The sequence below is a fragment of the Lepisosteus oculatus genome, chromosome 9, assembly GCF_040954835.1.
Source record: "Lepisosteus oculatus isolate fLepOcu1 chromosome 9, fLepOcu1.hap2, whole genome shotgun sequence".
NCBI classification, from domain to species: domain Eukaryota; kingdom Metazoa; phylum Chordata; class Actinopteri; order Semionotiformes; family Lepisosteidae; genus Lepisosteus; species Lepisosteus oculatus.
The window spans coordinates 15226714-15237752 of record NC_090704.1 but is presented as its reverse complement, the minus strand read 5'-3'; the positions used below and the strand labels follow the sequence as shown (position 1 = coordinate 15237752).

The following is an 11039-nucleotide window of genomic DNA, read 5'->3' as shown; positions in this document are numbered from 1 at the left end:
GGTTCGTCAGGTGGGACTTTTTTGAGGGGTTTTCCAGTTCTGGGCTTCAAGCCAGAACTACTTACACCACGGAATGTCCCTAAGAAACCATGTGACTCCGGATCGTATATATGGGTAAGACTTGTCTAGCTGTCCTCGCTCCACTCGGAGCCTCTGCGAATCGGAGGGAGGTGATGTCCATTTCAAGCAGAGCGGAGCTCAACAGCGGCTTTCTGCTCAAGAGATGTCAGCTGATCGGACAGATTGCTCAACATATTACAAGGAAACAAAACAGTAAACGTGTTGCGCGTTTAGCTGTAGGATTATAGATGTTTTACGCAGGACTCGGAAACCTCATGCTAGCTCGAATAGCTGGCTTTGATTTTAATTTGCTAAATGCAAATTAAGATTGCCACCACCAAAGAAAACCTCACCACCACTTTACAAAAGGCTCCGTTTATTCTATTATTATAATCACATATCACATATGATTTTAATCCTTTAAAATATGTTGGTATTATTTATAGAAACAAATGTATAAGTTCAATAGGGACATTAGCATCCAAATACTGAATGCTTTGTGCATGTTTGGAATATTCGGTCTGATTTAATGGCCACAGGACGAGTGAAATAGGAGCTTGCTGCAGGGGAGAAGACAGGCTTGAGACGAGTGCGAATGGAGCTGTTCGATGGTACTAATTTCCGTGATGACGTAGATCAGGAACGGCTGTGTGAGATTGATTTGTTGGTGTGATCCCTCCCGAAATCCAGTTAATGACTTGCATTTCGCGTGACCGTAAAAACGAAGCACATCACTCACCGTGACCCAAAATGCCTTTGAAAGTGAAACTCTAAAGTAACTGCTAAAGTTAACTTATGTATGAAAATACAAAGGTACTGTTTCCGTTCTAGCTCAGATACATTTATTTACAAAAGGAGTTCTGTACAATGCAAAGCGAGTTGGCGAGCAGTTCCTTCGAACGTCGGATTTGCGAGTCTGAGTAACTTCCAGTCACGTCAAACAAATTAAGCATTTTTGACATGGTCATATGTAGGACGTTAAAAGAAAAAATAAAGATTTTGTATTAACATTAATAGAAAACCCTGCATTTTCTACCGTATGGATGCAACTTTAAAACTGCTACATGATGAATAGGTTTTGAATTGATTTTACATGACTGCAAACTGCAAGTCAAAAGACCCAAGGAAGTGTGTGAACTGACATGTTCGGGAGGACTTCCTGTTCGTAAAAAACTTAACTTGTTTCATGACAGAGGACCAAGGCTAGCGGCTTTTCTTGTGCCGCGTTGAGATAAATGGAAATTCCCCGAAAACTGGGAAATCCCGAAGACATAAAAAGAGCGATCGCTTGTCGTACAGGTAGCAGCACTTTGCCAGAGTCTTTAGTGGAGCTCAGCATGCAGACATCTCATAGGAATGATCCGGTAAGATTTTTAATAGATTTATACATGCAGTATGAACACAAGACTTAGATAAAACGTCATGTCTTCTAAAGGTGGCACGACTGAACTTTAACTGAGTACTCCATATCTTTGAAAAGCACTGTTGTTCTTATGTCAGGAAAATAATGCGTCTCGACTGAATCGTGTGTCCCCTGCAGAAAATGTTAGTGTAGTCTGCTTTTGTTTAATCGCGCCGAAAGAGGAGCGTCTAAATGCGATAAACAATATTTTATTGGCTCATGTGGATCTTTAAAACATCAGTTAATTAAATCCATAGAGACATATAATATATAATTGATGTGTTTAAACAAATATTTAGGTCTTCTAATTTAGGAGTTTATTATTGGTCATACAACTAGTTAGTCTGATTTTGTTTCCCAGTTAAAAACGCTACAGTCTGTTAATTATAAAATAATGACAGCTGTAGCTAAATTAATATCTCAGCCACTGTGTCTTACAGTATGTCTCATTAATCGCTCAAGTACAGCCCCAGTGCATTTTACCAAGTTATATGTACTGTGTATGTTGTTGAGCATTAGTTTCGCTAGTTGTTGAACGAGAGCGACAGTCCTTTCCAGCATAATATATATATATAATGCATAATAATGATGGTAACTAAAATATCTAAAAAAAGTAAGTTGGAAATAACCTCTGGGTAGTGGGCAAAAAACATGAAAACACCTGGTAAATGAGAGATACTGATTATATTAAAAGCAAGGACTTCTATACAGTGTGTGGCTCTGGCATACATTAATGAAAAAAATATCCTGGCATCCTTAGGGTCCAATATAACAATAAAACCAGCCTGTTGTAATTTTGGCCACATGGATACAAGTGGAGACCTTAGTGACTTTAAAAGAGGGGTGGTTTTGGGGGTACATTTTGTAGGACTTCAGTGACCAAGACAGCTCAACTTGCTAAGGGGAGGTCAGCATGGAACACCAACGGACTGACATCATCAGCAAAGATGAACAGTGGATGAAAAATACTCCAGGATCGTGATATCCTTGCATTTGTTCAAAGTGCAAGACAAAACAGATGAGCAACTGCAGATCAAATGACTGCAACTTTCAATCTGGGGCCCGAGCACCAAATGTCATCAAAAATGTTTTGTGGAGTTTTGACGGACTGTGATACCACAGTATGGTGCACAAACCACTCATCACTCCTGGCAGTGTACGTGTGTGAGTCCAGTGGAGCAAAGAGCATGGGCAGTTGAATACGGAGCAATCTGGAGGATCTGGAGGAATCTGATAGTCAGATGAATCATCCTTTAGCATGTTCTAGGTTCTCAAAAAATGAATGCATGCACATGTGGTGATGCCCTAAAGAATGCCATAGCCCTTAGTGCTTGTTTCCAATAGTGAAGGGTTCCCAGGATCTGCAATGTTCGTGGTGCACTCACTGCCTCAGAAAGCAAGATCAATACTGATTGCTAATTAATGGTACTTCGTGATGAAGTTCACTCCATGTTGCAGTATTTCTTTCCTGCCAGGAAGTGTGTCTTCCAGGTTGACAGTGCCCCCACCAATCATCAGGTGCCCATTGGTTTGATGGGTGTGAAGCCGATGCTATCCATGCATTATAGATCCCACTCACTCACCTGATCTGAACGCAATCAAGCACTAATGAGCTGTTCTGGAATTTCCCAAGAAAACGTTTTCCACCATCATTAACCAGATGTGAGCTGTTTGTCCAATGTCCAAAAGCACTTTTATTCCCATTAGATTGCAGTAATGTACACACCTAAGTAAAGTATTATAATAACATTTAATAGCCAAAACTAGCTTAAATCCTCTTTCCTAGTATAACATTACCATATCAAGCTCATTTGTGATCTCTAACAGAAATACGTTTTCTGTATTTTTTTCTTTTGGCTTTGAGCTCTAAAAAACACATTTTAAAAATAACATTTTCCCTTATTAAAAAGAGGAACTAAGGCAGTGTTGTCCAAAACAGGGTGCAGCAATGTTTTATTTTCACCATCAGTGCAACAGGAAATGAAGGATGACCAAGGTGCTAGCAGTGATTAGTGCAATGGCTTATGAGTCTTCTGGGGGAAGTGTACAGTACATATCCAAGTGCCCTTAATACTGAAGTCCAGAAAGATTAATGTAATCAATTCCATCATGACTTTCTGTTCATTGGTTTTGGTCATTTAACCTAAAGTTGCAGACTAGCTGGTCACCGAGTGTCATGTTTCATTTAGCATTTTCTTTGTGGATAGTGTATCTCTTTGAATTTCTCTCTTTATTTCAGAAAAGGATAAACACTGGTAATGAGTTAATTATACCGTATGTTAAATACGGGAAATAAAAAGAATGAATATCATGTACCAGGCTTTGGGAGTAAAAATATTTACACAAGCCTGTTTTAGGTAATTCCCCTGGACTCTCCAAGTAATTGCAGGTGTGTCATCATTTCAGGCCCACGGGCTGAGACAGGTGCAAAGTGAGTCCTTCTTCTGGGAGGAGACAGAACAAGGTAAATCAGTTACATTTTGAGTTATGTGATTTTCACAAGGACAACATATTGACACCTAGCCACAATGCCACGATAAAACTGCTTAATAGTCATTTAAGCTTAATCCTCTTCATTTTAAAAAATAGGTTCTACTTTAACAGTAATTTTGCATCAGTTAGTATGAACTACTGTACCCGCACCTTTTGTTGATTTTATGATATGGTACATTTGTATTTACAGCAAATTACCCATTTTCAAGAAAATCAAAACTGTAACTGCCAAAATGTCCTAGATTTTGTGTAGTCTCTGACAGTGATTTCCCCACATAAAATAATCTCTTGTTCTCTCATTTCAGCACGTTTGTGTTGCTTGCTGACATTTTAGTGTTTAGGCAAATTCTAATTAAAGCAACAAGAGAACAACTATAAAGGGATACTGTACTTAAGAGTGTTGTGAATTGTGTTAAATTGCCTGACTAAGGTCAAGGCTGACAAAACCACCCTCACTTGCAAGGAATGAACAAGGGAGGCAGCTGTAATGGTAAGGATAGTCTGGAGGGAGGGGTGCCAAAAAAGATATGTGTAAGGTATGCACAGCAGCATGGTATTTATACATAAGATACTGGAAATATGAGGTTACAATTTGACCTCCTACCAAACGTCTGTGTAACAACTCCATATGCAGCATTAGGAATGAAACCTGTCAATAATGATGCATTGACAGAAATGTTGAAGTTTTTGTGTTTTGATTAAATCCAGTGGTATATAGGGTAGAATGGTATGTGTATGTATTGAAGAAGAGAGTAAAACAATAAAATGTTGCAATTAATATGTACAATTGATATATTTCTGCATTAATTGCTCCTATAGTGTTATCTAATCTTCATCTAAATCCTAATAATAGATAAACACAATCTAAATTAAGCAATACACAAACAATTATACTTTTTTCTTGTCTATATTGAACACATTGCTTAACCATTCACTGTCTATGCTCGAGAAAGTACTCTATGTGAACCTTTAGGATATTGACCTCTACTAAAGGGGGTAATTGGAGCCAAGAGTTCCAATCAATGTGATGACATTCAGGTGTGAGTTTGAGGTGCCCTACTCTATAAAAAAACAACACAAAGTTTCGATAACAACAGAGTCTGCTCTTCACAAATTTGTCAAAGTAAAACATGCCCAAATCAAAAAGAGGTTTCAGAGGACCTCATAAGAAGAGTTTTCAATGCTCATAAGACTGCTAAGGATTACAAAAGCATTTCTAAAGACTTAGGCCTCCATCAGTTCACAGTCGGGCAGACAGTGTACAAATGGAAGAAATGCAGTACAATTGCTATTCCCCCTAGTAGTGGTTGTTAAACAAACATCACTGCAAGAGCCAGCTCTGCAGTGTTCAACAAGGTGACAAAGAACTCGAGGCTAACAGCTAAGGATCTGCGGCATCTCTTGCTCTGACTAATGTCTGTGTTCATCAGTCCACAATAAGAAAAACACTGAACGAGAGTGGCGAGTGTGGGAGGATACCACGATGGAAACCACAGTTCTCCAAAAACAATCATTACAGCCCATGTCAGGTTTGTCAAAGACTATCTGGATTCTACACACACTGCTGAAACATTGTTCTGTGGCCAGATGAAACAAAAGTGGAATAAATATGCAATATTGTGGTTGGAGGGAAAAGAACTCTGCATACTAATACAAAAACCTCATCTCAGCCATAAAGCATGGTAGAGGGAACATCATGGGTTGTGGCTGCTTTGCCACCAAAATACCAAACCAAAAGTGCAGTGCCGGTCAGCTAAAGGAAATGTTATATTGTTATGTTAGGATCCAGCAGTTACTAAATCTAAAGGTTCATATACTTTCTCTACCATTGACAGTTATTGGTGAAACAATTGTTTGTGTGTTATTTGTTTAATCACATTAAGTTTATCTATTATTATGACAGGGATGAAGATCTGATCACATTTTAGTAGCAATTACTGCAGGGATAAGAATATAAATAACTGCTAGATAAAAAAGATGATTTTTTCTTACCACTGTACCTAAGTTCATAAGTATGATTTGACAGATTGTTCTGGTTTACGCAGTTAAGTGAATGAGTCTGATATTTCGGTTCCTTCTGTAAACCTCACACCTTTTGCTGAACAGGTCTGCAGCCTAACCCTACCACAAGGGACATGGCAATACACACCATCTAACTGATGTTAATCCTTGTTCTTTATTTTGTATGTAAAAGGATGAAATGATTTTCCATTCTGAAATCCCAGTGTTTTGTAAAGATGTGTTTTTGCTATGCATGTTTCATTTTGTATTGTAATTTATTAAAGAGAAACAATTCTAAACAATTGATATTCCAATTTAAAGAGAAATTCCAAGCAATTGCTACAGTATCTATATTGTTATTAGAATACAAAAAAAATATGTGGTTTATATTTACACAGATTGTCTACAAATGTCGAATTACCTTAATTTTTCTGAAAGCTCACAACATCCATTGTAGGCTTCAAACGCAAGATCGAAAAGGGTCATTATCAGGTCAAGAGAATGGTTTGTAAACCAGAGTTAAATTCAGCAGCTATCATGGTAATTGTACGTGGACTCGAGACCGCCCAGAATCGTGACGTCAGATCTCTCAGAGAATCTGGGAGGTCCATAGTACCGGTATTAAACAAACAATGAACTTTTGCAATTTTGGGCCCAAATGAATTGGGGTTTTTGTATGATTTTTAATTTTTAACACTAGAGTAACTTGTAAGTTTTAAGTTTTAACACCAGTTAAAAGTCCCCTGTAAGAGGCACTCAGTCGCAACTGCGTGAATTCTAGATATGACTTAACTCTGTGTTAGCCAGTAGGGACAAGGGTGTATTGTATGTTTGGTAAGATTTTATATTTTTTAATGAAACAGAAAAAGGAGTGAGTTTTAATGGTTTTATGGTTCTTTTGACCATGTGAGCAGTTGCCAAAAACAGTTCGGCTGTATACCCCAAATGGGCACCGTATCCTGTGGGATACAGTTTGTAAAATGGAAAATAAACACACAGTTTTGAAAAAACTTATGTAATTGTGTTATTTGAGACAAAATGCACTAGAAAAAAAACAATTAAACATTTTTCAGTTAAGTTTTTTGGTACTTGCCCATTAAAGGGTTAAGGTGGCTATGTGCGACGGAATCAATCGAAACATTTCAAATTGGAATTGCAGTTGTTTACTCTTCCTTGTTTTCAATAGCCATTACCTTGTTTGTCAAAACAGTGCTGTCCAATACACAGCTTGTTTGCAAAATGTACAAAATGAAACATTTCAGGTCGTTATGTTTTATAGGAACGAGAAGCGGTTTCAGATTTTTTTAAATGGGACGGTATTAACTACTAATACTTTAGCTCGTGTTCATATTAGATTTTTAAGTTTCAGATTAGGCGAGAAACCATAATCACTAGAATTGTATTCCCGATAAAAGCCTAAATGCAGCTGGAATGGAGAGAAGCTATGTTTAAAGCAATCTAAAGAATGTCCTTAAAAAATAGAGAACTTTCTTGTTTTATGTCATCCTGTTTCGATTTGTTGCGTTTTGAGAAATGACACGATATTAAAAAAAACAACGCATTTAAGTAAAAAAATTAAAGCTGTTTTCCCTCTAGAGGTGTTAAGAAAATGCTCCTACAGGTTATTATAGTAGCCAGCTATTTACTATGCTGCTGCAGTGTCTTTATATAAGATGGTTTATGCAGAGTAAATTAAAACATGATTGTGTATTATTGTATATACTGTGGTGGTTTTTCAAGTAAAATTTTCACTGGAGTTTTCATTTATAAATATATATAATTTCTACGCAGTGCAGTGTATATGATCTTTAACCAAAGAGTTTTCTTTAACAGAGCAGCTGCAATCAAGCTCTGGAACTCGCGCAAGATGTATGTCCTGTTTCTCTGGGATCTACGAGAAGCTTAAATGTCGTTTCTTCACACGCAGAAACCAGACTGAAACAGCTGGTAATGACACATCACTGTGTTTCATGTTCTGATCCAGGGATCTATGGTATTCTCAGTCTTTGACTTCTGAAGTCTCAAGCAATCTTGCAATGAAGCCTCATTATTTTTCTTCTGGGCTGATAGGCTTTTCTATGATACGATATTATTAACATACATGGTAAATCTAGAAGTTTTGTTACCACATGCTTCCCTGGCGACAGCTGGATTCTTCAGCTGAGCACTGAAACATTTTTACAGGTCCTGATACGTTAGTTGCTTGTTTCCTAATAAAATCCACTAGCTGCTAGAAACAGGCCCTGTGCAGGGTTAATAGAAAATAACATCCTTACAGTCCCCTGTAAGAGGCACTCAGTCGCCAGTGCGTGAATTCTAGATATGACTTAACTCTGTTTTAACTACGCATTCAACAGCTGGTGATCTAGAAAATCTATTGCTGTGTAAAAAAAAAGAGAATCTTATGTTGTTAATCTCTTTCTTTTTATAGAAACTGAGGATTTTTCAACTCCCGTTCAAGAGACTGAGCCGGTACAATTCCAGAGCTCTGTTCGTCCTTGGTTTGATTTGTGAACAACACACTAGATTGTTTATATTTATTTTTTTATACTTCAGTTGTATATATTTTAATTCGGTGCTACATTTTATGCTGCTTTCCAGAAAATCCTGATGACTGAGCCTGCTTTCCAAAATTATTGAAGGATTTCAACTACTGTTCACTTAACACTCCTTACACACCCCCTGCAGAAAATGATTTTGATTATAACTTGATATCATAAAATGATATCTTATCATATATGTTTTTAAACCAATTTTATGTGTATCTATTTGTGTCAGCCATAACAAGCTCAGGATCCAAAATCTTTATCTTTCTTATTAGAAAATGCACAGATTCAGAAATAAGGTTTATAAGGTCAGTTACAGGGAACGATAAGCTGAACTGATTAAGACACCCAGGGAACTGGCGTTTACAGTATTTCTCAAGAATATTTATTTTGGAGAGTTTGTACAAAATACACAGAGAAACTGAAAAAATAATTATAGTGTACATTGCACTTTATTGTTATTAATAACAATACTCTCCTGTTTCTTCTGAAGGATATAATGCTATTGTGTAAATAAAATAAATTATCCTGATATTAAAATTATCCAAAAATAAAGTGCAAAACAATTCAATCAAGTCAGTATCTCAAATAATTCCTTTTATTTGCAGTGGGAGCTTATGACTAGCTTATGTAATTAAATTAAATATGCCTTTGCCCCCAATTTAAGCATTTTAAACTACAAACAAAATATAAAACATAAAATGCTTGCCATATGAGACAGGCATGACCAACCTTTCTTTTTGCAGTCTATCAAAAGCTTCCAAATGTTTGATTTAGAGTTTTAAACCTACCCCTGTTAAAGTATTTTAGATTTAAAAATGATTTGTTAAGTTGTGCAATAATTTAGAACTTTGAAAAGCACTGTGGGCTCTGCTAGAGTTCATATATTTTGACATTGTTCTAATGAGACAAACTGAATGTGTCATGAAAACAGGAGATGTTGTTCTGTATCATGCACTATAATGGTTTCACTGTGGCATTATCAGATATAGTCTACGTTGTTATGCAGGTGAACAAGTAAAGGTTTATTCTATGCTGAATAGAGAAGAAAAGAAACACGTTTCAGCTGTGGAGCCTTCTTCAGGTGTGACATTCAAAAGAATGTCTTCGGGCTCCACAGCTGAAACGTTATGTTTCTTTTCTTCTCTTTTCAGCATGAATTAACCTTTACTTGTTCCTTTGCAGTCAGCTACCTACTTGAATTGTCATGCATATGGTTATATGCTAACATTTTTGCACTTTTATTTTCTAAAATGGTAAATACTCAGTTCACCATTGAGAAATTATGGAAATTATTCTGTTACATGTAAAGTATTAACATTCTAAGTAAGAAAACACAGCCATGTCCCTTGTCGATTCATTTTTACTAAAAGAATGTCTAAAAGATTGCTGCTGTTGTGCAATTTCAATTTTTAATACTAAATGAATGTTTTCTACATCAGTAAAAATGCAGCTATTTAAAATGCAAATAAAACATTGTATGTTTCATTGTTAATCCCTGTGGTTTTTCCTTAGTCTACTTTTTGTGAGTGTTCAGTTGCACTTTCTAACTCTGCATTGAAGAGGTAGTCTAGGAGGGAGTAACACCTACACATTTGGAAATAGAGCAAGAGTGAGCCTTTGACATACATGGCTGCTCTGCAGATCTACATTGTGATCATCGTGGGCTGCCATCGTTTAAAATGAATTATATGGATAATTATGGGCCACCATGAGTTATAAGACATACCATGATAAAATAACAGTCTGTGTTTACATTTAATTTGCAAAAAACATCTTGGACAACATCGTTTTCCAAGAGTAAGAAAACGTCCATGCTAGTGCCATGTTTTGTCAGCAGGGTGGGTAATATGCTAGTTTATGGGGCAAAGGGGGGCAAAAACATTTTCCAGTTTGGGGGCCCATGGAGGGTGGTAATGGCTGGGCAAACTCTCAGGTGGTCCTTATGTTCTTAATGGTCCCTGGTCAAGGTCCGACATTATTTTCTGAGCAAATTGCTCACTTCAAGATTCTTCTATGCAGTGGTGTAAGGTAAGCCAAGTAAAATTGGGAACCTCACCACTGCAACAGGAAATGACAACACATTGCTGTTCAAATGGGTTGAGTGAAATTTTACATTATCAAACCATTCAGCACACATTTCCCTTTATATAGCTGAAACAAAGCTTTAATTAAATAAACCTGAAATGAATGTACAGTACTTTCTGGTTTACTGAATACTTTGGAGCTCAATCTAGTACTCATTACTGAACTCTCTAGGTAATAAAAGAAAACCTATTACTGAAGTACAAATAGAAAGAGTCATAAACTCTAATCTCATTAGATCCACAAACCCAAGGTGCCTTTGATTCCAGAACTCGCTCTGATCTCAGCCATGATACAATTTAGTCACATGGTCTCTGTCTTCTTCAGTCCTGCTCCACCCAGAGACTAAGGGAAGATGAGTAGGCTAAACGCAGAAAACCTTTAAACAAAGAAAAAATGAACATTGTAGCACTCTATAACTATTACCTCCTAATATAGGACAATTGGGGGAA

General features: G+C 36.9%; 1 long non-coding RNA gene across 3 annotated transcripts; it reads left to right on the top strand.

Moving 5' to 3' along the window:
* The first annotated feature begins 106 nt into the window (after window positions 1-106).
* LOC107078383 (uncharacterized) lies at window positions 107-9947 on the top strand. Of its 3 annotated transcripts, XR_011190385.1 has the most exons (5): window positions 109-1424; window positions 3869-3926; window positions 4261-4445; window positions 7790-7903; window positions 8388-9947. It is a non-coding gene; the product is annotated as an uncharacterized lncRNA (long non-coding RNA). The 3 variants fall into 3 exon arrangements; XR_011190384.1 differs by having other exon boundaries at window positions 107-1424; window positions 3869-4445; XR_001479327.2 differs by lacking the exon at window positions 4261-4445 and having other exon boundaries at window positions 122-1424.
* Window positions 9948-11039: the final 1092 nt, after the last annotated feature.